Source organism: Alligator sinensis, unplaced genomic scaffold (assembly GCF_000455745.1).
Source record: "Alligator sinensis unplaced genomic scaffold, ASM45574v1 scaffold343_1, whole genome shotgun sequence".
Taxonomy (NCBI): domain Eukaryota; kingdom Metazoa; phylum Chordata; order Crocodylia; family Alligatoridae; genus Alligator; species Alligator sinensis.
Genome location: NW_005841947.1, coordinates 1,892,100 through 1,914,178, shown reverse-complemented (window position 1 = coordinate 1,914,178; position 22,079 = coordinate 1,892,100).

The following is a 22,079-nucleotide window of genomic DNA, read 5'->3' as shown; positions in this document are numbered from 1 at the left end:
ATACCTGAGACTCAAAAGAGATAAAATAACTCTTTGCTTCAAGTCACAACAAGCCAAACTTCTACCTATCTCTGAATGACCCCAGAACCTTAAAAAAATGTGGACTGGGCTCTAACAAATATAAAGTCTACTTAGCAACACTCAGATCTGGATCCAGATCGAAAATACTCCAGCGTGTACAGCTGGTTGGCTCACCAGTTTGGCCTTCCTGCTTTCAGGTATTTGCTTCCATAAATGTTTGTTTGCATCTCCCAGGAAGATTTGAAAAACTATTAAAACTGGTCTGTGTTCTCCTACTCATTCATAACAACAAAGCACCAGAAAGATGAATTCGTGTATCAGCAGTGGGGCAAATGAAAGGCAGCTTGAATCTTCCCTGTTCACAGACGACCAGTACAAGCCTAGGGCATCTTTACCCTAACATGAACCCCTGCTTCCCTGCAGAAATTTTCATGGGCAAAGGAAAACAACAGTCCAATCTGATTCTGCCCCCCTTCCCTTCACCTGTCTCCTTCTCTCTTCAGTCCTGCCCTTCAAAATGGCCCATCTAAAAGAATCATGTTGTTTCCTTGTACAGGGGTCTTTTGATAAATGGATAATGGTGCAAAGGGCATAGGCAATCCTATACCAACCTAGCTGCCTGAGGCTGGGGGTGTATCCAGAGGGGTTGCAGTGACACAATCGCACACCCCTTTTAGGCCACTCAGTGGTAACTTTCCCTCCCCCTCCCTTTCCCCTACCCTTGCTATTCCCCTTCCATGATCATACTCCCAGGCTGTCAGGGAACACCCAGGGGGAACAGACTTAGAGAAGGCACTTGCCTGCCACTACCACTGTCTGGGGCTAAGCCTGTTCCCTGCACAGCCTGGCTGAAGTGGGGCAGCAATGGCTATGGAGTTTCCCCTGCCCCTGAGGCAGCCAAGACAGTGAGGCTAGTGGCAGCAGGAGGCAGTGGAGGGGGAATGGGAGGAGAGGGGCTGTGCTACTGAGCACAGAGGGGAGGCAGTGGGAGGAGGGGGGAATTCTTACCTGATTCAGTAGAGGGGGAGGGAAGTGTTGGGAGCTGGGATGCAGCCACCCCTGCAGGACCACAAATACCTGCAGTACTATTCCAGCGCCCCCCCCTTTACAAAACCCTGTATTTGCCCATACCTGCAGCCCTAGGAATATAGTCATGCCCTTCTGTATGACTTTCTCATGCGTGGGAAGGGAGTGGGAAGCAAAAAAGGAAAAGCGCTGGAGTGTATGTACAGTTGTTGCTCGGGTGAGAGAGATATTTATTGTATACTGACCAATAAAAGGAACCAAGAGGATTGTAAAAGGTTTTCTTTATTCAAATTAGTACACAAAAGCAGCATTACTAAACCTGTGTTAAAAAAAAAAAAAAAAATCAAGAGACAGCCTGCACCCCATAATCATGAAATCAGTTTAATATCATTAGCGATAAAAACAAAAAAGTTGGATTTCTAATATATGCCTTCTGAGCTATTCGCTGACATTGAAATCATGTTTTATTTTTTTCCTGCAGTCACAAGAGCTAGACACTTTCTTTTGCTAAAAGAGCACAAGCTGACATCTTTCCTAAATCACATGCCTCCAGAAGCTAGAAATTTATGGAAAAATAATATGAGACATAATAAACCCTTCTCCTCTCTATTCTCTATAGTGTTCTTAAGTATGCATTACTTTTGCTAGCTCCTGTCCTCAGCAGATGATACAACATTGGCCTAAAGTAGCACAGACCCAAGTTTAATGTTAGAAGAAAATAATATTTTCAGTTATTCAAGGAAAGGAAAAAGGCTAATAATCCAAATATTAAACTGTCAAGTCATGTACCCATACTATCTGTGCAATGTTGCTTTGGAGTATAAGCCATCAATAATAGACTTGTTTGGCAACCAAATCAACATCCTCAGCAACTAGCTACCCCTGCAAGCCCTGACACTTATGTCTTTCTTTTCTCAGCCGTATCTCCTGCTGCAGTTATTACACAAACTCTGCTGCACAGTATAGACAAGAAATCAAATAGCTTGATTGATTAACTGGCTTTGCAGGATGCTGAGAGTAATAAGACAGCAAGCCATAATGAGGTGTAAACAGCTGGTCACACTGTTCTGATTTTAAAAATCCCCTATTTACAGATTTAAAAAAGTAGCCCCAAATCCACATTTTCCCACTATTAAAATGAAACACCATATTTTATATGTATATGTCTGTGTGTTTGTGTGGTGTTTCATTTTGACCACTGAAAAATGTGGATTTTGGGATACTTTTTTAATCTGAAAATTGGGGATTTGTTTTTATCAGAGAAAACCAGGATCCCTGCTAAGCACACTCATTAGAAAAAGAGGTAGCCAGCCTTAATGAGGTACAAACAGCTGTGTATGTGCTTTTAGCAGATAAAATAATCAGAGTGGGCAAATAGCTTGTGCATGATTTAAAGGGCCAGCACATCACCCACAAACCTCTCACATGGCATACATTGTGTTTTGACAGCGAGTTCATTTGTTTTATTATATTTGCACCTTGCAGAGGACACCCCTGTTTGTGTAACAGACAACAGTTGATCCTTCTGGATCATGGTATATGCATGAGAGGCCACTAGAACCACCAATGTGTATACCCAGCCAGGAGTATGTAGAAGTGAAGGCTTCCCAGACCTTTCATCTTTAGGCCACTGAGACAGAATCCAAAGGCCAGACTGAGTCCAGACATTCAGTGCCTCAATAGCTGTTGTCATATGCATATCCAACAATCAAACCCAAGCCTCCCATGTGGCAGACACAACTGAACCACAACAACAGGTACAGCACTGCTTATATATTAATAATATTGACAGAGAACATAACAGTAATAATCTTGCTTTTATAGCAGGTTATCCAGAGAGTAGCCAAGGATTATTATGAAGTGATCCGTAGTTCCTATAAGAACGGTGTCTCCCACCATTGAGGATCAGTACACAGTAAGTGAAATGGGGTGACTGCAGAACAACATGACAGTGTGTTAGGCTAGGCTAGGGAGAAAGAAGAAAGGGCAGAGGAAATGCAGGCTGGCAGATTGTAATTACTAATGCTAGCATTTGGTCAGCACGTCAGAGCTCATTCCCCTACTTTCATAAAAACAGCAGCATGGGATCCAGCCAGACCCATAGTTTACAGCTCTCCAAGAAGGCTGCTGCAACACAACGGTCTCACAACCCCTGCCCCAACACACACCTCAATATTTAGTGAGAGTGAAGTATAATTGCTACTGTATCCCCAGCGCTTCTCCCTACTGTGCCTAGGCAACCTTCTGTGACCTTCCTTTCTAGTTCTTCCCCTGGCAAAGCCACTTCTGCAAGCTCTAACAAAAATCCCCCCTAGAGTGATGCAGCTGCAAAGGGAGAGACAGTGAGCAGAGAGGAGACAGTGAGGGACCACAGTGAGCATCTGCTAGATAGGCTGGCAGTGTCTAGCACTGTATGTGGGTACAGGGGCAGGGTCTGGTGCAGAATCTGGGGTTCCTGAGTCCCATTGGATATGGCCTTCAGTGGCAGTAGGGTGAGTAAGAGCCATGCTGACAGCCCTGCTCACCCTCTGGCAACCTTCCCTGCCGCTGCTTGGCTCTGCCTCCCTGGACCATCACTGGAGCCACTGCAGCCACTGTTGGGTCCACCACAGCTGCTGGCCAAGCAGATCTAGTCCATGAGGAGCCCTGTGTTCCAGATATGGCCCAGGGTGAGCTTGTCCTAAGGCACTAAGAAGGATGTCCCCACTATCCATAGCAATGATCTTGGTCCCAACAGATGTCAAGCTCACTCCTCTGCCCCAAGTGCACTCACACCAAGTAACCAGGAAATCTGATGGATTCAAATGAAATGCCAAGCTCAGGGTTAACCTTACAGTTAGCCCATACCATTCTCTGACACTAGGATGGAAACACAAAGATGCTGAGGTTTTCAGAAGTGCTGAGCCTTTGAAAACTATCCCCTGAATATCCAAAGAGGTACAGAGAAACATTTAAACCAAGACAGTCAAATAAACTGGATAATGTTCCAAACTCCAGTCCCCATCTCTGAGCCAGATGGCTTATTCTCTTTGGACTCATTCTACACAAAACCAGCTGGGGGGGCCAGGCAAGGATGAGAAGATGGGTAGTTGTCACTGGACCTAGTAAACACTAGTAGGCCAACAACTGGGGGCGGGGAAGGAAGACAGCACAAGCAGCTAAATGAGGGGCCCAGGGGGAACTTAGATATACCGGAAGGACTGAGACAGGCAGCTGAGGGATGCAGGCGGAGGAAAATGAGAGATGCTGAGAGCGGCTGGGCTGGGGAAGCTAATAAAGCCTGCCTGTCAGGGGAACTGTATGATAGGCAGACAGCCAAAGGAAAAAAGCTCACTCAAGTCCAAGGACCCATAACTGGGTTATATAGCTATGTAATCCACTTAAGCTTTAAAACTGTCCTGCCTCCCTTCCCCCACCCTTCCCCCTCCTCCCATCCACCTCTAATATACAGAAATGTTTCCTCAAAGCCTCACAGGAAGTCTTGACAGCAGTTCAATTTGATTAGAGCAAGCTGCAAAGTTTTCCCAGTGGATCTTGGGAAATACAGCCTCACATACACACATACAGCTCAGAAACATGCAGGGTATCGATAAATTCATGCTGTACATACTCCACAGAGAAGGTATAGCCTGCAAGAGAAACACATGGGTGGGTGGGGAATAGATTTTTACCAGCATTAGGAATTAAATATGGATATCGGCTACAGTTTATTCAATACCAAGCATGACCTGTTCATAGCAGGAGCGGTTCTCTTTTCCATTATGTGCCATTTACCCCAAGAGAGATCAGAGAAGCTTGAGATACAAACAGCCTCTTAGATCATCAAGTCCATCCCTCTTCAAATGAAGGATTAATTGCATTAAGGGTTACCATTGCCTGCAATGGCCTCAGGACTGGCCCTCACCACACACATTGAGATCCATTACAATGCCATATGCTGACGGAGGAAATTTTTGCTTCAAGGAAAAGGCCACACTCTTTATTAAATGGCTTACCTAAATAATTTTTCATTCTCTGCAGCGACTGGACAACTTTGTACTGTCCAATTCCTTTTACTGTTTTGTTTTTACAGGACTTTGTGTGAGCAGTATGGCACAGACCTATCAAAAACAAGCCCCTGCCATGACGGTTTTATAATCTAATTTATTATATGGATTGAAGCAATGGACTACAAACAAAGGAGCTGATTTTCATAGGAAGGATGAGAACTATAGCAGCAAAGTCTGATACATAGCCAGTGAAATCAATGGAAAAATCCCCTTGATTGTAGTAAGGTTTAGATCAGACTCTAGGAAACAGAGATGTGCTTCTAGCTTTCTGCATATTCTCTTTGTCCCCTCATAACTCATTTTAAAAATGAACTAAGTGAGGTAGATGGTCAGGACAAGGACCTGAATGATGGAAGTGAATGGAGAAAAAGTTATCAGGGAACTAGTCTGCATGGGGGGGGAGGCTGATTTCAGGCACAGAGGGCACATCTACACGAGACGCTTACTGCACATTGCCCTAAAAACTCTGTGCAGTAGAGCGTCACACCACAAACTGTGCTAAGAGCCTACTACACAGTGTTATTAGGCTAACGTGCAGTAAGCATCACTAATTAACTGTGTGCCAGTGCTAATGTGCAGTAACTTGAGGTACTGTGCTTTTAGTTAATACTTTAGTAAGGAAGTAGTAAATGAAATGCACAGTATTTAAGGTGCATTAATGAACATGTAGACACATCCAGAGGCTGAGAAAGGTGAGAAGATAGGAGAAGGAAGTCACAAGCATGACAAGGTCAGTGAGTCAAAAGAGCATAGGGTAGGGGGTGGAGCTGGAGACAGGGAGCAGACAAGGACAAAGTTCTTTAGGGCCCTGGAAAAGAAGTTAGGGAGTTGGCCTCTTTGATATGAAAGAATAACATGCTCAAGGTGGGGCCTGTGCACTGGAAGGAATAAACAAAAAATGTTGTCACAGCATATTGGATGGGTTGACCCCAAACCATTATTTTCCTGAGTCACTGAAAAGCCTGACTTTAGGTTTGCAACCTGGGTGGGAACAGGGAGAAAAGAAGGAAGAGGAGGAGGAGTTGATGGTGCTGCTGCCCCAATACTCTCTCTCTCTCTCAACATGTGGGGCAATCATCTGAGCTGGGAAGACCCAGCAGAGAGAGAACTGGAACCAGGCTCTTCCATCTACCAGGAGAGTGCTCTACCCGTGGTGCCATAGTGTGGGTGTCCCCAGTTGCCTTTTGAAGTTGTCCCATTTGTGTAAGCATTTAACTACTCTCGACAACAGGGACCAGATCTCCCCTCTTCCAAATGAATGCCCCATCCCCTTGCTAGACAGCCATTCACCTTCTCTCTTTTTGAGTACTTAATCCAAATGGAAACAGCTTCAGCAGGAAAGAAAAATCCACCTCAGATTATCCTATAGCCCAGTGGGTTGAGCACTATCATGGGACTAAAACTCTCTGATGAATCAAGGAAAGAGGGACCATGAACCTAGGTCTTCCATATCCCAGTGTGTGGTCTAGCCATAAGGCCAGCTATAAAGGAGATTAGCAACTCCACTTCCATTTTGTGAATAGCATCTTCCCCGTTTTGTTTTGTTTTTTAATTTGACTGAGACTACTTTTGAAATTCTACTTGAATTCACAAATAATTTCAGATCAATCAGAACTGCAATTTTGGTCAATAAATTATTCACCCAAAGAGAGATCTGTCCAATCCTAGATGTAATAATGAAGGCAATGGATGCTGGTGGTCTTCAATAAAGAGTAATTAAATAATGCTGCAATATTGGACAGAGCATGAGCCATATCCCAGGCATATTTTAAAGACAGACTGAGGGGGAAAGGGAAAGGGATCTTACATTACAAAGCTACAGGGTATTATTTCACCTATTGCAGTCTTTAATAAGACTATCAATCAGCCAGAAGGGAAGTTTATCCCTTCGTCTCCCAACACATCACATGAAGCCATCCATTCCCTAGACACAAACAAATAATGAATTGTTCTTTGAACCAAGAAGATGAGCCATTCACCCCCTCAATCAAAATGGAAAGCACCAAGTAAAAAATATAACCCGGGGCAAGAAAAGGGAATCTCTCAAGAGGCAGGAGGCACCAAAAATATAAACATTACATTTGCAGACAAAGAAAGGGGAGACCAAAGCAAAAAAAAAAAGAGAGAGAGAAAGAAAGAAAGCAAGCAATCCCACAAGAATAAGATCTACAAGGGAAAGGACAGTGCAAGTGACCTTTCCCAGGTACAGAGGATAGTTAGGACAGATATAGCACATATATAGAAGTTGTTACTGGCAACTCAGTTTCAGTTGAACATCAGCAGTTTGCACCGTGGTTAGCATGAGGAATAGGAGCCAGGACTCCAGGGTTTGAGTGGCTCAACTTCTAAGCTTGAAACAGAGCCACTGTCAATTTCAAAAGATATTTTCCTAGACTCGTGAATTTTGAAGGATTGGGATTGATAGTACTGAAATACTTATAAAGGAGGGAGGTGGAGAATGGAGGATTCTGCAGGATGCTATCTGAGCTAGTCATGTCGGGAAGAAGAGTGAGGAAACACAAAAAAGAAATACCCTTTACTCCAATTTGTGGTGTGTCTATGATGCTTTAAAGTGGTTTCTAATCTGTGGTACACGTACCACCAGTGGTACACAGACAACCTGTCAGTGGTACGTGTTAACAGATTTATTATAATTACTTTATATGACAAAAATTTGCTGGTGGTACTTAATAGGGCTCTGTGAAGCCTCGGTCCCCAATTTGATTCAGCAGAGATTCGGCCCAATTCAGTGGCCAAATCTCCAGATCCAAATCGAATCAGAGGACCCTTTAATCTCTCCTAATCAAATCAGAACCCTCTGAATCAATTTGAAGAGATTTGGAAAGATTCGGTGATTCAGACATAGACATAGCTTTAAATGTTTTTTCTACATACCTCTAAGTAGCAGGCGGCTCGTGAACACTGCGATACTGGGGCGCATAGAGTGTCCCACAGAAGTGTGGGGGGACTCCCCAGTGTGCTTGGCAGGAGACCCAGAAGTGGACCAGAAACACTTCCGGTCCACTTCCAGGTCCACTGGGGAGTGCACTGGGGGTCTCCCATGCTCCTCTGGCTTGGCAACTGGTGCCCTCCTGGGTCTGGCCAATCACTGAGTTGGGGGGCATCCAGGGCCCCCTGGTGCGCTCCCTGGTGGACCTGGACGTGGACCAGAAGTACTTCTAGTCCACTTCTGGGTTCGCCACTGAGCACGTGGAGGGCCCCTCACACTCCTGTGGGAAACTCCACGCACCCCAGCATCACAGTGTTGATGAGTCGCGCTGGTACTTTGAGGTATGTAGAAAAAACATTTAAAGCTGTGTGTATGTCTGAATCACCGTTTCTCCAAATCAGCATCGAATTTTCATATCTGGATTTGGCCAAATTGAATCGGGGACACTGATCCGAATCAACTAATCAAATCACTGTCCCTGATTCGGGCCAAATCTGAATCAAATAGGGCCCGCTTTGCACACCCCTAGTACTTAAGGTTGTATCGTTTTAAATTGGTGGTGCGCAATCTGTCAGAGTTTGGGAACGGCTGCTTTAAAGTAAATTTGGTCTTTGACTGCTTTGTCTCAACTGCATTCTGTAAAATCCCATGTCTTTCTAAGCCTTCTGGAACATCCTAGACTATTTTGTCATAGCACTCTAAAAAATCCTTTACTAGGTCACACAATCTTAAAGAACCCTATTGCCTATACCTATAACTACCATATCTGCATCATAGTGTTCCAACACACCCCTCTGTGCCACTGACGGAAATACCACTCTAAAAGAGGTTCTATTGTCATTTCGTTCTATACCATACCGATTCTAGTCTCCTAAATCAGAACTAAAGACGCAGCTTTTTTGGAAACAGTCATTTAGGAAACAGTACGAACTAGCAGAGTGTTACATTGTTTGGGATCTGATTTAAAGAGATACAGATATTGATCTTACTAGTGTATAGTCTCCTATCTTACACTGTGTGGAGGACAGTGCCTCAACTGTGTAGCCCAAAGGCTCTCAACCTTTTTTGGACTCAAGGCACCTCTTGTAACATGCCAGGTCTAAGTTATCGTTCATCTTTTGACTATAGAAAAATGACAGAGCAATTCTTTTGTTGTAAAGAACTCAGAAAGACTACAACAAAATCAGAATGTTTTTAATATTATAATTTCCTTTTTGAAACCTCTGGGTTTATTTTGTGAAAAATGTTTCCAAACCAAAGAGTACTAACATCACATGGCACCCCATAGCACTCTTGAAAGTATTTCAAGGCATCCCAGGGTGCTACAGCACCCCGTTTGAGAATCATAGGTACTGCATATGATTTATCATGAAAATATGCCTCAGAATCAAGTTAATTTTGTTGGACAATAGTGCATGATTTTATGATTTCAAGGCAGGGGGGCTCAACCCCTATCCCATAGACTAGGTCTAGCCCATGCAGCTGTGTCATCTGGCCTGTACAGACTCCACAGGTTTGGAAATTTGGCAGCAGGGGAGCAGTGCCAGTGTTAATTACCGCTCCCCTACTGCCACATTTCCAGTCCTGTGGGGAGCCCCATGGACCTAACAACATGGCTTTGCACACTAGATTGCTCCAGTGCATGGCCAGATCTAGGTGCACGGGGTCAGGCTGGGTTGGCCCACAGACTAACCCTGTGCCATTCATGTGGCACCACTGCTTTAAGGTATTTTGTAACAGTTTCTGGTCAGCTCACGTACTAACACCTGGTCATGCATTTCATGTCCATCATACCAATATAATGTTGGTGTTTGAGGAAGGGACAGGACTCTCAACAGGCATACTTCCTCCCTAGGCTTCATAAAGGGAAACTAAGCAGCTTGCACAAAGTCACACAAGGCCAGTAGGAGGGCAGGGAACTGAACCTAGCATTTTAAAACGACAACACAGTAGCTTTACCACTGGGCCATCCTTTCCCTCTAGTAGCAGCTGTGTGCAAAGTAAATCAGTGAGTCTAATCCTAAAGCCATTTCTTATGCAAGCCAGCCTTACTCAAGCAGAAACAAACCTGGCAGGTCTTAACTCACATGGCCCTATTGACTGAAGTGGGCTGGGGTATATGGCAAAACAGTGAAGGTGTCACATTTTTGCTCCAGAGACCTAAGCTTAAGTCTTACTTTGGACTTGTATCAAAGGCAGCCCCCTAGCTGTACATGGGTCCTTGGCTATTTAGGCCAGGTCAAAGATAGCTGGAGCTGATGCTAACCACATTGTTCCCTTTTGGCTGCAAAACTGGGTGACTGAGCAAGAAGCACCTTTGTATTATTGTTTTCCTTTTGAGTCGCATAAGGAAAGCAAGTAGCATTTGGACCAGCAGAGCAGGTCCAGACAAACATGCCCTTGTGTTTTCCTGGGGACAAATAACAGCAGCACATAACTGGGCTGCTGCTATTTATCCCCAGGGGACACCTGTACACGCACGGTCTGGCACGTGACAAGTTGCCCTGGGTGAGGAAGGGAAGGCTGAAGCCAACATCTAGGCTGGCCCCAGCAGCCTTACCTGGGGTACTAGGGGCCTTCTGGGTCTCCAGAAACAATGATCTGAGCATAAAGAGCCAAGCTGGCGGCCAGGGTGTGGCTCTGGCAAGCCAGGCTCCAGTTTCAGATGGCTCATGCTGCTGCCACATGTGCCTCCCCCGCACTTTTTCTGGCATTTTTTTTTTTTTTTTTTTTTTTTTAAACACAGATCTGCTGGTGTCAAAAATCCCACCATGTTGCAAATTAGCAGCACAACAAACACCTGCATGTATGGCATGTGCAGTTTGCAGCACCACAGATGGGTCTGTGGCACTGCAAATCACACGTATGCACTCATCTGGACAAAGCCATAGACTTCAATGTGCTTGTAGGCTTAGGAGGGACAGTGCCCCAAGACTGGCTTGGACCAATCCCTGAAAGTTGCAGGTGTACGCCCACAAGAGAGTATGATGAGCAGATCAGGCAGCCCATACAGACTGGATCCTGAATTATTTAGGTGCTCTTCCTTGGCTGTCAAGCTAGCAAGAGGGGGTTCAAAGTAACAAAGGTGCAGCTATACAACTCACTGTCTGAGGAGAATGGGGCTCATTCCTGTCTCTCCGTGTATTCTTCACCTCCACACAACCTTACTCTTGGCATGAATGGCTAAGTATGGAAGACCCTTAACCTTATTTGCACTGCATCCATCTGTGGCTTCCACTTTAACTTCTTCCTCCTCTAGTTGGCATGATCAAGAGCTAAGTGAAAGAAAAAGCTTTTGTTCATATCCCTCATCCAAATCTGCAGCAGGGGTGATCTAGGGTAGCTTCTTTGAACTCAGCCGAGCTCTGTTGATTCATACCAGTTGAGAATCTGGCTCTCCATCTTATTATGCGACTGTTTGGGTGTTACATGAGCAGCTTTTACCTTCGCTAAAATTCATAAAACGTGCAGAGGGGAAAAAACTCTCTCTCATGCCAGGCTGGAGTGGAAAGGACTTTATTTTCCTGAAAACCATTTCGACAACAACAAAAGATAAATTTTATTGTAAGAAAAAATTGGGGTAGAGGGTAGAGGATCAAAAGAGCCAAAAATTGGGTTTTCACTTCTCTCCCCCACCCCCAACAGAAAATTACCATTTTAAATGAAAACAGAAATATTTTTGCTAGAATTTCCATTTGGTTAAAAAGCTATTTTTCATCAAGATCAAATTTTCCTAGAAAATATTTAACCAGCTCCATGTCAGGCTACCAGAGAGTCATGCAATACTCATGACACATAGATGAGAACATGTTGTATGAACAATACACATGCTCACCCAGAAAGAACAGCTCCAAATCGAAGTATACAGCTGCAGCATAACAATAGCTATTGTCCTTTCCGTTCCTGTGACAAATGAAACACAAAGGCCGAACAACAGGATTGTGTCGACACACACAAGGGTTTTAGAGTGCTTACAGATACGAGTCATCTCACTCTGCTATTAAACATTAAATTTTCAGTGTATGAGTTTTTTTGGGGGGAGCTCTGATCCTCTTTCTTGTCTTAATTACTTTAGCTTAATCATTCCAATGGTGTGAACCAATATATTCAATGCTTGCAGAAGAAAGGGGCTCTTCTCAGTATAGGAAATAATAATCAGATCTGAATGGGCATTCTCTCTCTCTTTCTGAGATCTGTTAGTGGTCCCACTCCCATAAAACACATACACAAATCCAATTTCATATTCAAAATTCTCTATTGGTATTATAAGCTGGACAAACAGTACCCAGATACAAAGTGGGGGGAGAGGGGGGACTTCAGGGCTTTGTCATAGGTAGATGCAATAGCTCAAGCAGCTGCTGAGGCTGGGGCTTCCCAACAGACTTGGAGTTGAGTCCCTTGGGTCTATTTATTATTACACTCCATTGCCAGTTTATCAGCAATGCAATACTGCCTCTCTGCTGTCTCTTTCCTTTTCCCCAAGGGCTTTCCTTCATTGTTTTTTAATGGAAAGTCTTGTATCATTTCTGATAATTAGGAGAAATATCCATCTCACAACCCCTTGTATTCTGGGCATTGAATGAGAAAGTGTCCCTCTATTTTAATCTCTCTTGTGTCACACAGGTGGCAGAGTCATATTTCTGATCACTAATACTGCATTTGGTATGAATTTAGCTGTTTGGTGCATTTTGCTGGGATGAGGTAATTTGCTAGAGCGAGGACTCCCTGCAAGGCTTGTAGCTGCCAGCTTTGTCACGGATTTCGATCAGTTCCTCCAAATAACATAAATTGTTGCTTTATTTTTTTAAATCTAGTATTATGAGTTCCTGTTTGAGAGAGATTAATTGCTGTATTGTGCAAAAAGGGGCAGCATCAAATCTTGACGTTGTTTAGAGGATTGGATTTTTCTTGCATTGGAATGCTGTATTTCATCTCTTAGTGCTCTGTAACGAAGAGGATTTTTTCGATCTTCATCAGTTGGTGATGGAGGGGGTGTTGGTAGCACTGGTCAAGATGGCAGCAGAGGCAGAATGTTAATTTTTTTGCCAATATACACATGCTGTCTCATACCTAGGCTGCTCATCTCTCACCATCTTAGAGCAGTGCCTGCCCTGGTATCATCCCATTGTATTTAATATGGAAGATGAAACCTGCCAGTTGATGTGATCAGAGAGATATTTCAACAATATGACTCTCTCTCCACAGTCAATTATGCCTACATCCCAACCCTGCTTTCTTTGACTTCCTGTTGTATGTGGTATTGAACTAGGCTAATGCTCAGCAGAAAATAAATGGATATTGAAGAACCACTCAGGTTTTATCTAGCCACATATTAAATGGCTCTGAGTTTGGGAGAGAGGTGGACAAGGAGAGAAAAAAAGGTCTACTTGACAAGGCTTTTTAATCAAGCTTTAGCAGCTTAATCCCCTGTTTTATGTGTACGTCCTGAGATATGTGGGTGGGGGGGGCAGGGAGTGAATGCATCTGTGAGATAATCTGTCTCTTGCTTTTCTCCTCCCCTCTCCTCCTCAATCTCTCTTTTTTCTCTCTCTCTCTCTCCAGAGAAATGACTCACACCTGCTCTGCCCTTGATATAATCATTTCCCATCAGAAGCCATAGCCACTATAATGTCTGCCAAGCTGTTCTGTATTGGATCCCTACATTGCTTACATCTGCTCTTTACAGTTCTGGATTCAAATCCACAGAAAGAGTGCTGACGGATCCTCCTGGTAACTCCACTCCTAAAACCCAGCAGCCAACTTTTCATTCCATCCAGGAAGAGCACACACCAACGGCTGCAGCTTCCTGAGCCTGACGAAGGGTTTTTGAACCCGAAAGCTTGCTTAATAACTATTCTCCAACCATTTGGGTTTGTCTAATAAAAGATATCAAATTCACCCAAGGAACCTTGGCAGCCAACTTGTGGCACACTAGTTGGATGTCTTCATGGGATTTTGAGTCCTTTACACTGCTGGGAATTCTGTTTCATCAGGGGTTCAGAAACTGTTCACTGAGCCATAGTAAACAGATGCTATTTTCTGGGAACCCCAGACAAAACACAAATCAACTCTTCAAATAGCCTAATGACTTTTCACTTCCAAAGGGCTGAGTCATTTCATCTGCATTTGCCCTCTTCAACCCACAGCCCAACCCTAGTTAAAATATACTTTCTTGCATGTCAACAAGACATTGTCTTTTCTAGTAGCTTCAAGTATCCCAAAATCATTTTGATAAGAATTAGTGAATTAAGAGAGTCAGGACTCTACCAGGAGATGAGTAATTATCATACTCAGCTGCATATAAAAAAAACCTAAAGGCACAAAAAGGTTAAATGTCTTGCCCAGATCTATAGGAGGAGTCAGTGGTGACAGGCAGAAAAAGCTAACCGGGCCACCTGACATCCAGTCCGTGTTTCAGTAACAGGAACATTTTTTACCTCTGTCAGGAGGATGTGCAATCATCTTACCTCATTTCAGGTACCCCGCATCTCTGAAAAATAAAATAAAAAAACCAAGGTCCACACTAATATTTAGGAGAAAAACAGGACTTTCTTTCTTCACAACATAGAGAATCAGCTGGCCTCTATATAGTAAAACCATAACCAGATACCTTGACAGTTACTTGCATCTAAGGCAATAAAACACACCCGTGTTCCTCTCGTCTTTAATATTTCATGCAAAGGATGCCACTGAACTTGCCTTTGGCCCTTCCAAAAGATAGCATGCCTTCGGGGGGGAAGAAGGGGAGATCAAACGAGCCCCAGGAAAGTCCATCTCCAGTTTCTAAGAGTGTCTTTAGAGTTATTAGAGAAAAGGTGTGTGCGATTGTCTTTCTAGAGATATTTTAAACCTCTGCTTGGTTCAGCTTTTCATTGTTCCAAATGTCAGTGGAAGTCCTAGTAAAAGACCTATGGCTTAAACCCCAGAGCATTGTAGGAATTTGCTAATCCGGCACTGAGCTCTTGGATTTATGCTCTGCTTTCTTGTCTGCCTCTCCTACATGTCTGTCTTCCTCTGCCCATCAATCTGTCTAAACTATCGCCTACCTGTCTCCATGGCTTTCTGCTCCCTGTAACATCACTTTGAATCATCAATTTCTACTTCAGCTTTCACTCAAGCATTGATTGGGCCAATATGGAATCTTTAGGTTCTGCCTGGTATCTCCATTCTGCCCAATAATGATTGTACAGAGCATGTACATAGTATCTCATCCAATAATCTCCAGATACTGCATAAAGGTATTGTAAGTGTCATTTCTCCTGTCTTGCATGTGGAGAAACTCAGGCACATGCAGAGCAGAAAGGTTCGCAGCAGTCAGAAATAGAACCTTTTCTGTCCCTTGCCTTCCACTCCCCATCCCCCAGCAGAACCCAATAGATCAATGGTCAGTCTCTTCCCTTTTGTCATGCTATCCCTCCAAACAGCCTACAAAGATTTAAAACACACCAGCACATCTATTGTACAAAGGCAAGGAATGTTTTTACAGTTACTTCCAGGCTCACATTGGGTTGGAAGAACTGCTGAGTTTACATACATTGCCCCACACAGTCCCCTGAATACCTAGGAAAGTCCTGTTGCCACAGTAGCACTAAAACCTTCAACGTCCATCTTTGCCAGATTCAGAGTATTCAGAATCTAGAAGGGCTCCAAACAGATCATTCTAATCCTGACAATTGTGATTTCCCAGCCAGATAAATTTCAAACCTAATTCCTCTGCCCACAGTGCCATTGACCCAAACAGTTTTTCCATTCTCCTCCCTCTCATTTACGGTGCCTTTAAATTTTTAATAAAATGTGATTGATTAACATTTAAATGCAAACACAAAGGCCTCTATCCACCTGCACTTACACTAATCAATGTTTCCAAGAAGCTTCAAGTCCCAACTCACCGAAGGAGGAGCTTGTCCTTTGACCAGCAACTTCTCAGGCTTCCTCATAGCTTCCTTAGATGAAGACTACTGGGTGATGTTTCTATGGCCAAAAATTAAACATGACCCCTGGCAGCACTGCCTTTGCCTTTATGCAGTATCCTGTTCTGATCCCCTAGGAAGTTGTTCTGAGTCTCTCCTTTTGAAGGGAGAAAAAACAAGAATCTTTAAGTGTGTACGGAAAAAAAACACCTCAAGCCATCTTATATTTAACAGGGATGCAGGGGGAAGCAACTTGTTTCATATACCTAGAAATTAAGTGATGTATGTTCCCATTCTGCATGCCAGCTCACCAAAAGAGAGAATTTACCAGGTAGATTTCATAGACATTAGGGCTGGAAGGGACCTCGAGAGATCATCAAGTCTAGCCCACTGCCCAAGGGGCAGGAAGTCAGCTGGGGGGACAGGATCCCACCATGATAAGCATCCAAACGTTCCTTGAATGAGTCCAGAGTAGATGCCAGCACCACTTCTGGAGGGAGTCTATTCCAGGCTTTGGGGGCTCAGACAGTAAAGAAGTTTTTCCTTATGTCCAGCCTAAAACAGTCATGGAGGAGTTTTTGACTGTTGGTCCTTTTTATCCCCTGGGACACTCTGGTGAACAAACGTTCCCCCAGATCCTGATCCACACCCCTTATGTACTTATAGGCAGCCACCAGGTCACCCCTGAGCCTGCGCTTTTCTAGGCTGAAGAGTCCCGTGGCTCTCAGCCTCTCATCATAAGGCCTATTTTCTTTCCCTCTGATCATGCATACGGCTCTTCCCTGGACTCTCTCAAGCTCTCAACATCCTTCTTGAATTGTGGAGCCCAGAATTGGATGCAGTACTCCAGCTGCGGCTTCACCAAGGCCGAATACAGAGGGAGGATGACATCCTGGGATTTACTTGAGAAGCATCTATGGATGCAAGCCAGAGTTTTGTTTGCTTTGCCAGCTGCAACATCACATTGGTGGCTCACATTCATCTTGTGGTCAATCATGACCTCCAAGTCTCTTTCAGCTGTGAATCAATGGCTTCTACCAAGTAGCTTCATTGTCTTGGTAACATGAGACAGACGGATCTAAGAAAGAAACAGGTTTTGGGTCCACTAGATATCAAATGTCAAGGGTAAGGGTGAGCAGTGACCTATATATTTCAGGCCATATTTTGATGCTTGAGATCTCATAGAGCATCTTCTCTACCCTCTGAGATCTATTCTTATGCCAGCAAACCCCTTCAAGCCCCATTTCACTCCCTGTGCATGCTACAGTCAGTATCCATTGGCACCTGTCCTCAAGTGATTCCTCCGGGACAGTTCACAGGAAAGGCGTTCAGAAAACCAGTAAATTACATCATATTCCTAGACTTTCTCTTTCATGCCAGAAGAATTTTCTTCTTTTTTTAATTTTATTTAAGGTTTTCCTGTACACTGGCTGACCCAGCTGGTTGGCACTAAGACATAGAACCTTCCCTCTGTGGGCTACTAATATGAATGGGGCTCAAATAAGTGGAGACCAGCATCTGTTACTGTCTGGTAGATGTTTGGCAGTCTCTTAGATGTGGATTGGTGAGCCTTGCGGTAATGGTTTCAAACAGGCTTAAAAGGATTTAAAGAGCCTAACGTTCATTTGCAAAGCTGATTTCAGCACTTAACGAACATAAGTTACATCCGCTTTTGTAGAGATGTTGGAGCCTTAAGGTATGTCCACACAGCACACTGCAGCGCGATCATGCAGAGAAGGCCAAGCTAGGTTTGAATGATTTGGTGCAAATATAGGAAGCCCTCAAGCCATAGAGGGCTTGCAGTATGGATCTCCTTACAGTCTACTGAGCCCTGATGGGAAACAGGGTACATTTGCCCAGGTGGTGCAGTGAACTTAGGCAGCTATACTGCTTTCAGTATATGAACTAGCTCATTCAGACCTACCACATATGCATTGTGCCAAATACCCCAAGTGCCTTTGATTTTTTTTTGGAAAAGTCTAATTTTCCTGTATTTTTTGTTTTTACTAAACCAGTATTCTGGGCAAGAAAACCCATTCAACATGAGCAACTTTGGATACCTCTCTACTGGAGATTTCTGTGCTGCAGAGCTTGAATTCCCCTCTCACCTCCAGAGGTAGCCTCTAAGTGATATTACCCGATTTAGACACCACTTAATGTAAAGTCAGCTGGACTGTGATGCTTGCCTAGTACCTAAGACTGCCCATACCTCATGGTCCATACCATCTGCTCCAAGTGATAAAGTCTGCTCTGTACTTCATGTCTTCTTTATTTTCAGCAATTCCTGTGCAAGGGGACTCCCTGCTACCCCAAATTCTTTGTTTCACTGTGATGTCTGGGGACCTCTTTTCCTATTCCTGGCCAAGGAAGGAGGGAAGAAAGAAAGTGAGGCCACTTTGTGGCTGTGGGGCGTACTTCGACTTTCCTATTTATTCACATCTCCAAGCACAGTTTACTGGGCAGTGTTCACTGTTTCTTTTATGAAACAATGGGTTCTATCAGCATTTTTTGGCTTGGTGTCCATATCTTTTACCTTTTTTAGCCATTGACCCATACTCCTGTCCCAGCTTTTTCATTATTTGTCTGACAAAGATTATTGTCTTATGGTCTCTGTGGCTGCTTCTTTGGTTGGCCTTTAGTTTTGAGTGGACCTAAGCCTCTCTTATGGGGGTGCAAATAGGCCAGCACTTTTCATCAATACTATTTTCCCTTTTTCCCTGCCCACCAGAAGAAATACATTTTTAGCATAAACAGGCAAACACCACTAACATAAAAGTGGAGCAGAACTAATGTATTTACTATACTTGCCTATTTTATTATTCCTTGGAGAAGTATTATTTTAACAGGTTTATTTATGGTACGCGAGAACTTAAATATTTCTTTGTCCTTGGGATTTACATAAACTGGTGTGGTGTGAGATTCTGAGTTTTTTAATGAGATATTTGTCAAAATAGTCTCACTGTTATTTTTTTTTAAATACCTTTGAGACCAAAAAGAATAGTTTTACAACAAAACTCTGCTCTGTATCAGAGCCCACGTGAGCAGCTTGCTATAACCTGTGGACAAATCCCCTCCAGACTTCTGACCATAATTTTGGAGCAATCAAAGGAAAAAATATTCCCAGAGAAATCCTCCTGGGCTTTCAACCAAACCCAAGGCAGGAAGGAGCAGTGTTTGGGGGATTTGGGGAAGTGCCATGAAGAACCTTTGGCAGCACCAGTGTGATCAGTAAAGGGAATAGTTTTGTAGCTTGCTGCTGAGCCTCTGTACTTCAAGTTAAATCAGCCAAGACCCAGCAGGACTCACCATAGTTGCTGCTGGAACTCTGCCAAAACAAGCAGTTCCCCCTTTTTCCCTGTCTTTAGCAAAGCAAAGCAAAACAGCTTAATAGCACATAGCTCCAAAAGGAAATGGCTCCATATGAAACAGTTCGTAGGAATAATGGCCCATATGTAATAGCCTACGTGCTCAGCTTTTCAGAGCAGGCCCTATTTCTTTCACCTGTTTATAAAAGGCCATGGACACATAGGGTGCTCCGATTTTTTTCTGGGAAGGGAGCGGGAGAGCTTGATACATTAAAAATCTACCTAAATAAATCTCAAGAGGTACTGTATTTGCCACACATGCTACCTTCAGTGGCCATTACAAGAGCACAACACCACTCAGAATTTAACCCAAGAATAATACCCTTGGGAAAGATCTTTCATCAAAGGATATCAGGACGTCTCACAAACATTAACCAAGCCTCACAGTACCTCAGGATGAGCAGTCAGGGGCAGCTCTGCCAAACCAACAAAACAAGCAGTAGCTCTGGACTACAACATATTTCAGGACCCTGGTGTGGATCCTCTGTGTAAAAAGGGGGAGACATTTTCTGGTTTGCTTGGAGTGGCAGTCCCTAGTGCTAGGCTCCATTATTCCAGCCTTGCGGATAGGGAAACTGAGGCACAGAGACCTGAAACACTTTGCCCAGTGTTACAAAGTGATTCAATAATAGTGCTGGGAAAACAACCCAGGAATCGTCATTTCTATTCCTGTGCCCTCATAGGTAGAAACACCCCCCGCTGCCAGGGGATTTTGCACTTTTGATTCTGTTCAGTTGGGGAGTGAGGAGGGAGGTTTCAGTATTATTTACGGTATGCCTCTGAATAGAAGACATACTTCTTAAAAATTAAATACATCCTCTAAAATGGCCTGCCTCTTAAATTTGGGTTAAAAAAAAGCTCTCCTATGCAACATAAAAGTTGCACCCATGGACCTGTGCTGTAATTTGAGGTTTTAGAGTTTTGGGGGTATTTTAAATTGGCCATCAGAAAATCTGGGTGCATCTCAACTTAAAGGGCATCTTATGTTTAAAGAAATATGGGATTTATAATAGGCTTCTGACAGTTTCTTAAAAGACCTGCTGAAGTGCTCTACTATAACCCAGATTTATACAGGTGGGGGTGTTCCTCTGGCTATACAGGGACCACAACATGTGCTGTGTACAAGTGTGAAGAACATAACTTGAAGCTTGGAGGCATATCCTACTTCACCTTTACATGCCTAAGTGCTAATTATACACCTGAATGTAGCCACCCACGTGTCCCAAGGGGCAGTTCTAGATTCTGTTTCCACCTGCACAGCTACACTTGTCCCACCAAGCACACTTAGCAAGTTCCGCTATGGCCCGCATGTTCTGTGGTTGAACGGGATAACCAAGGTTCACACATAACCGCGTGCAAAGTTTGATTGGAGAAAAACCACGATCAGTCATTGTTTGATACCAAAAGAAGAGATCCCCTTGCTTTTTAGTCCAATAGTCCAGTGGTTAGAGCAGGGGTTTGTAAACTTTTGGAGTGGCAGTCGCTTAAATGGACCTAGTTCCAAAGGTGGGCTGAGCCACTCCTGGCCCATGATGCCACTCCCCACAACCTATGCCATCCCTGCCACTTCTCCCTCCATCTCTACTCCCCCCACCCTCCAGTGCCAACCTGCTGCAGGATTGTGGCAGACATCCCAACAACGTGGACTGGATCCAGCCCACAGACCATAGGTTGCTAACCCCCAAGTTAGGACACTTGCCCAGGGAGCAGGAGGCCCAGGTTCTACACCTCCTTTGCCCAGAGGGGTTTGAACCTGCATTTGCTGCTTCCCAGCAAGGTGCTCTATCAACTAGGCTGTGGGCTAGGCAGTGCCCAAAGCACTCTCCAGTCCTCCACTTGAAGCTCCACTGCACAGGATGAACTGTGGGTTCAGGAGGTCAGCAAGCCAGAGAAAATGTAGCTCAGTGAGATGGGTACTATCCTGGAAGGGAAGAGGCACATGGATTTTACCCTCAGTTAGGCCAGAAGCTACCCACTATTATATATCCAATGAATATTAAATACAAGATACAGAAAAGCTACTGGGAAAAGAGGCTGGGGATGTGCGAGTAGCATTGAAGAACATAAAGGTGAAACAGGATTTAGCCTTTTGAATCTGCCGGGAATAGAGCAGTTTCTGTTACTTTATACATTACTTCATGTTGATAAACAGTAAATTGCAGCAAGAATAAAAATGATCTCTTTCAGGAGGAGATCCCAGGGGAACTCCCACCTTTTGAAAGCACTAGTAAACGTTCCAGTCATTTGTGAGTAATCTTTTTCCTCTCTGCTCTTTATTTGCCAGTCTGAACAGAGTAATGGATAGCTCATTGCCAATTCCCAGAGCCATAGGGACTTTTACCTCTAAAGCACTGATTTGAATCCTGTCCAAAGCCACTGTGACTCAAAACTGATACCATACCAGAACTGCTTGGCACATGAAATAAATTTCTCAAGTCTCAGTCCAGCTTATTAGGGAGAAATGTCTGCATCACCAAAAAAAAAAAAAAACCCAACAGATCACCCGCCACAATTCTGACTCATTAGCAATCTCATCAGGCAAGCCAAGGACTGAATAAATGTGGAGTTACTAGGTGGCACTTTCATGGTAAACTTGATGAAGGAAACCTGTGTTACAGCTCTTATCACTCAGGGTTTCAGTCCTCAGAGCTGACAGTAAATTTGCCAACACTATATTCACCCCTATAAATCAGAAGACACTCAGCTCTGCTACCAACTGCTTTCAGTACCCCTGCTAAATGAGGCCTTCTGCACATTC